The sequence below is a fragment of the Propithecus coquereli genome, unplaced genomic scaffold (genome assembly GCF_000956105.1).
Source record: "Propithecus coquereli isolate 6110/MARCELLA unplaced genomic scaffold, Pcoq_1.0 Scaffold86, whole genome shotgun sequence".
Taxonomy (NCBI): domain Eukaryota; kingdom Metazoa; phylum Chordata; class Mammalia; order Primates; family Indriidae; genus Propithecus; species Propithecus coquereli.
In genome coordinates this window covers 4,283,730-4,290,058 of record NW_012154840.1, presented here as the reverse complement: position 1 = coordinate 4,290,058, position 6,329 = coordinate 4,283,730, and the positions used below count along the sequence as shown (strand labels likewise).

Genomic DNA, 6,329 nt, shown 5'->3' with positions numbered 1-6,329 from the left:
TCTGTCCCCCCACCCCCCAACCCCCAAAAATCTATTTTCTGCAGATGGCTGAAGTGCTTAGAGGAGAGGGCTCTATTCTTCATCCTGGCCAGTGCTGACTATTGCATTTGTTAAAATCTTTTGTAATTCCACAAATAATAAAGTATTATCATGACACTGTCTTTCTAAAAATTACTTCTGAAATTAAATATTTTCTTCCACTTTTTTTATATTTGGCTTTTTCATTGAAATGTCTACTTGTGTCCTTTATTTTAATACTGGAGTTTTATGGTCTAAATAACTTCATTATTATCTCTTCTTCATCAAACTAATATGTCATCATTGTTGAGAATTTGAAAAACTCACAAATGCATGAGCTATGGGAAAAAATAACTCATGATCACTCACTATTATTTTGTTGGATTTTTATAGTGTTTTTCCAATATTTTCTCTATTTACAGGTGGTTCAGATAATTATACATACATGGACCCACACACATAATGAAGTAGTGGTCATATTTTATAGATTTCTAAGTAACGTTTTGAATTAATGAACATTTTTTCATGTCATGAAAAATCGTTCCAGAACAATATTTCTAATGGTTGTCAAATAATTCACCTACCAAAGATCCATATACTATCATTTATTTACTCATTCTCTTATTATACATTCAGCTCTTTATATTTCCCTATTATTAATATAGTACAATGACTATCTTTGTATATAATTCTTTGGGCATGTACTTTAATTTGTAAACTTAGCTATACAATAAGGATATTAACTATCATGTATATTGCAAAGATTTTTCAATTTTATCAGTTTTCTTACTGAAATTTACTGAATTTACTGGAAAGGTAATAAGTTACATATATCAAAAACCAAAAATAAAGGAAGGTATAAAGTGAAAAGTATCCCTCCCAACTTAATCTCCCATCTGCCCAGTTCCCACCTACCACCCTCACACACACAGTTAACTACTGTTACTCATTTCTTCTGTTAAGTGTGTGTGTTCAAATAAGGAGATAACCTCCTCCCCATTTTCCATATAATATGTACTATACAATATGCACTTTTCTTAACATTTTTCAAGTCACTTAACAATATATCCTTACATTTCATGCGATGGACTGAAAAAAAAAACAACGTATCTTATACCTGGTTTTTCTATGTCAGTATATAAAACACACACACACACACACACACACACACACACACACACACACGCTTTCACGCTCTTCACCCTTGGGACTCTTCACGATGATCCTGTATGTGGTTTTACAAGCTGTATTTGACAAGAGAAGAAACTTTGGCTCAGAAAGCTGAAGTGACTTACTTGCCTAAGGCCATATAATAAGAGGCACAGTTGAGGTTCAAACACAGGCCTGCCAGACTCCAAACTGGAACTCTTTTCAACATACCACATGCTTTATCCCTTTGTCACTTTGACTCCTGGCTCAGGAACAGAAGAATTATACCAATCAGAAAATTTGCCATCTCCCTCAAACTTTATGAATACTGACTTCTGAGGTAGTTCAAAATGCTTTTCCTTCTATTCCTTCCCACCTGTAGTATTTTCCTTTCTATATCCATGGAGAAACTAGAACGTGGAAACTCAAAAGTGTATGTGCAAGATGGGAGGTGGGATGAAGAAGTGATAATAAGGATACAGCTGGAGGCCCATTGTACCTTGCTGGTGGAGATGACATGATAAAATAATAATGGTTAAAATGCATTGAGCTTTTACAGTGGTCAAGGACTTGGCTAAATGTTTTCCAGGCATTAGTTCATTGCAACAGCTTGATGAAATAGGTACTGTCATCAATACATCATCCCCTCATTATAGATGAGGAAACTGAGGCTTGAAGAGATTAAATTAGTTGCTCAGATCAGCCAAAAATTAGGTGAAGCTGGGATGTTTTGTACAAAGATCTTTGTTCTGGGAATCAAGAAGTTTCTGTGATTACTGCTGCTAGTTTACTTTACAGTTTAATACAAGTGGCTGCCCCTTTCTCTGCTTTAGTGTCCCAATCTGCAAACTGTTTCCTTCTGTGACTTCTGAGACTGAGGTCACTGGGGGTGGAATTTGGAATTTGGAGAGGAGGTCAAGCATGGATAGGACTGGAAGAGAACAGAAAATTTATTTGCTCAAGACACTGGCCTCAGCTGCATCTCCATATGTAAGGCCTTTGCCCTGCTTCACCCGTTCCCACTTATTCTCCTGCTCATAGAACCGATTCTCTTCCTTTCCCCAGTTGCAGATCTAAGTTAAGTGCCCTAGGAACTTGACACACTCAGAAAATGAAGGAAAACCCAAGGGAATGCTACTTTTGGGACCACTACCTGAGCTTTTCTGGGATTCTGCCATCCGTCACAGTTTAAGAGTCAGAGAGAGCCACACATGACAGCTAGAGGCTATGTCAAGGAAGCAGTATTCTGGTAAGGCTCTGTGTTTACCATGAGGGTTTGGTTACTTTCTCTGGTGTCTAGTTGGACTTCCCCAAGAATTAGTTACCATGGTTCTTGGGCTGGCATCAGACTCCAGAGCATGGAGCCAATCAAATACCATATGTCCTGTAGAGTTTTTTTTTTTATTTTTTTTATTCAGGATATTATGGGGGTACAAACATTTTGGTTACATGAAATGCATTTGCCTCGCTCAAGCCAGGGCTACAAGCATGTCCTTCCCACATACAGTGTACCCCGTCTCCATTAGCTGTGGGTTTACTCATCCCACCCACTCTAGCCCCCACTCCCCCAACCTGACTGGCACCCAGTGAGTATTACCACCATGTGAGCACTTAGTGTTGATCAATTAGTACCAGTTTCATGGTGGGTACATGTGGTGCATGTTTTTCCATCCTTGTGATACCTCACTTTGAAGGATGGGCTCAATCTCTATCCAGGATAATATAAGAGGTGCTAGATCACCATTGCTTTTTGTAGTTGAGTAGTACTCCATGGTATACATATACCACATTTTATTAATCCACTCACGGATTAATGGGCACTTGGGTTGTCCTATAGAGTTTTAAGTTTACTGGTGGCAGCATTTCTGGCACGGGCTTGTTTCCCTGGGGCTCCTTAAGCCTTTTATTAATGCACCCTGAGACTCTCCCACGTTTTAGCTCCTCAGGAAGCCTGGCAGTAGTGTGCAAGGTATGGGATCAGGAGAGAAATATTTGGCAGCTTTGGGGATCTGTGTTTCCACTGGTGACATATGGCTTAAAAGAGCTATGTAAGAGTTCCCCGAGGCTGACCTCTCTGAAGCCCTAAGGGGCTCTGGCCTGGGCTTCAGGGAATCTGAGACCTTGACTATGCTCAGCCGCTAACTCCCTGTGTGACCATGGGCAGATAACTTCGCCTCCCTGAGCCTCTCAGTTTCCTAAAACCTCTTCCAGCTCAAACATTCTGTAATTCGTGAAAGCTGAATAGTACCGGAAATTGTTCTGCTCAGGGTATTAACGGTTTGAGCAGAAATGAATAGGCTGGGTAAAGTGTGACCTTTCCAGGGGACATAAATGTTCTCCTAATTAAATGTGCATTTCCTAAACCAGTTCCCAATTAGCAGAGCAAGTATGAGTCAGCCTTGTGATAGGGCCATATTCTTACCTGTCCGTAGCAAAGCAGGAGTACAGTGCTCAGAACTGAGTGTCACACTTTAGAGGAAGACACATCAAGGCTGGAGCTATTTCAGGGCCATGACCAGGATGATGAGGGAACTCTGAACTATGCCACGTGAGGAAGAGAAGGGCCTGGGGAAGAATAACCAGAAGACTTCCAGGAAGGTCTGGGCCCATTTTTTGACTCCTGTGAGGAAGAGGGTATATTAGTCATTTTCTGTTGCCTATAAGAGAATACCAGAAACTGGGTAATTTATAAAGAAAAGTAAGTTATTTCTTAGTAACAGAGACTGCGAAGTCCAAGGTCGAGGGGATGCATCTGGTGAGAGCCTTCTAGCTGGGGGGGACACTGCAAAGTCCCAACGCAGAGCACGGCACCACATGGTGAGACCTGCTTGCTCAGGTCTCTCTTCCTTTTCTTATAAAGCTACCAGTTCTACTCCCATAATAACCCATTAATCCATGAATGGATTAACCCACTCATGAGCCAAGCACCTCTTAAAGGCCCTATCTTTCAATACTGCCACATTGGGTATTAAGTTTCCAACCACAGCAGAGGGGTCTTGTGGGGAAAAGGGGTGACTTCAAATCTGATTCAACAGCTATACTGCCATTCAGTAGATAGATACAACCAAGGGACAGATTTCACAGTAAAAGTTTAGGAACAATTTCAAAGTGAAACCTAAGTCTTTTGTGGAATGAGCAGATTACAGAACGGTAAACCAGAAGACAAGGATCTGCATTCCAGCTGGAGGAAGGTTTAGAGAAAAGCCTGGATCTGTATAAGAGCATGGTCCTTGCACTGATGTTTGACTTCTAGGGAGAAATACAACTGAATTTCTATAAATGTTTGGTGCATCAGGCAGCAATGGAGAGTATTGTAACAGAGTAAGTTACTTAAGTATGTATGGGATCCCTAATGAGACTTCAATAAATACTCCTGAAACTTTGGGAGGATAGAGCTAGAGGTCCTAAAATATTGCATGGGAATGAAATAAGAGACATATCACATTTTTAGGAACCTCTCCAAAATTCCAATAATATAAACTTCCATGTTTAACTTACAGGTTAAATCTCCACATCTCAAATATCATTAATTCTTGAATAGAGCAAGGCATGCTACTTCACCATTAGTACTAAAGTGCTCACCAAAACATATCAAAGAGAATATCCCGAAAAATTGTGTCTCAGTGGTATCCAGCATTGGAACGAAATATAATAATATCTCAGGCCACTTAGTCCTTTCATCAGAAGCAGGTATCACAGTATGTCCTTGTAGTTCCTATTTAATATGGCTGCCATTAGTTTTATGTCCAACACATAAAATTCATAAAATTTATGTGTGGCCTTTCCAGCCTAGATAGATAGATCACCTGCTGTCATACTGCAGATCTGCTTGACTTCTATAAAAGGCCATCGATAGCACTGGAGGACTGTCTGTGACACGTTCCTCCATTACAGCAAAGCAAAGCCTCACAGTTGACCTAATGCGGAAGGATGAGATCCCGGGACCCAGAGAAAAAGGAGGCCAGAAGGGAAGGCAGGCCACGGAGGAAGGGAACCTGGCTTTCCCAACCCCTCTGGATTCTTTGGAGTTCAGTGGAAAGAGGCCTTTAACCTAAGTACTCAAGGCCCTAACCTCAAGCAGCTTTTGTTGTCCATGCTCTAGTGCTGGTGCTTCCTGACCCCACTAAGCCCTTCTATTAAAATTTTCTGTTCTTATGCTAGTTTTGAGAGTCCAGGAGCAACTGCAGGGAATGAAGCAGCAAACACATCTACGTTTTGTGATAAGCTAAGTCACTGTTAATAAGGCAGGAGACAACGCAAAACCACAAGAAGCCTTTACCCTTTCCAAGGTCATCAAAGCCATGCAGGACCATTCCTAATGTCTGCAACTGTCCTTTCTGGAAGAAGCCGAATCTGACCACCAAGTCTAAATGGGTATAACCTCCACCGCATCCCTTTGTCACATCACCGCGTTTTGTTTTCTTATTATGACTTATCACTCTCTGAAATTAAGTCGATAACGTGCTTATCGTCTGTCTCCACCCACTAGAATGAATGGTCCCTGAGAACAGGGCCCTTGCGTCCTTACGTGTCTTGGGTCCCCAGGGTCTAAAACCGTGTCTCGTACATAATGGGTGCTCGCTCAGTGGATATTTGTTTCATGAATGAACGGACGTACGGATGGCTGGGTCGATGACGCCCTTAGATGGGGTTTCAGGGCTGGCTGGCTTTCTCTTTCACCCACTCAAGCACCCAGGCCCTGACCCACAAAGTAAAGGAACACGAGAAACTTCCCACCAAAGAGCCTCAAGGCAGAGACAACACAGCCAGGTTGGGAATTCCGTACAGCTCTAATGCACATACCCAGGCAGGACTGAGCGTGTGCATCTGCGCATTCCTCCTCCAGATGACTCTTAGAAAGGGTCCAAGGACTAATGTCTTCCTCTTCCTCGCTCTCATTCTTCCCAGTAATGTCCGCTCCCACGGGGAACAGAAGAAACCGCCCACAAAAGAAATTCAGGCCGTGAGCGCAAAGGAGCGGGCCGAATTCCGCGCAGCCTTGATAAACAGGGCCACGCTACAGCTCGTCAGCCATGTCGCTCCCGCCCCCGGAAAGGCCGCTTGAACACGGGAACTTCCTGCCGCTGTTGCTATGGCTTCGGAGGGCGGGACTTCAGGAGACCGCCAGTCTCCCCGTTGCAAATCGACTTCCGGGGCACCCC

The 6,329-nt window shown here is 42.5% G+C and overlaps 1 pseudogene; it reads left to right on the top strand.

The window, feature by feature from the left end:
- Positions 1-6,232, top strand: part of LOC105826153 — a 41,132-nt pseudogene extending 34,900 nt beyond the window's left edge.
- Positions 6,233-6,329: the final 97 nt, after the last annotated feature.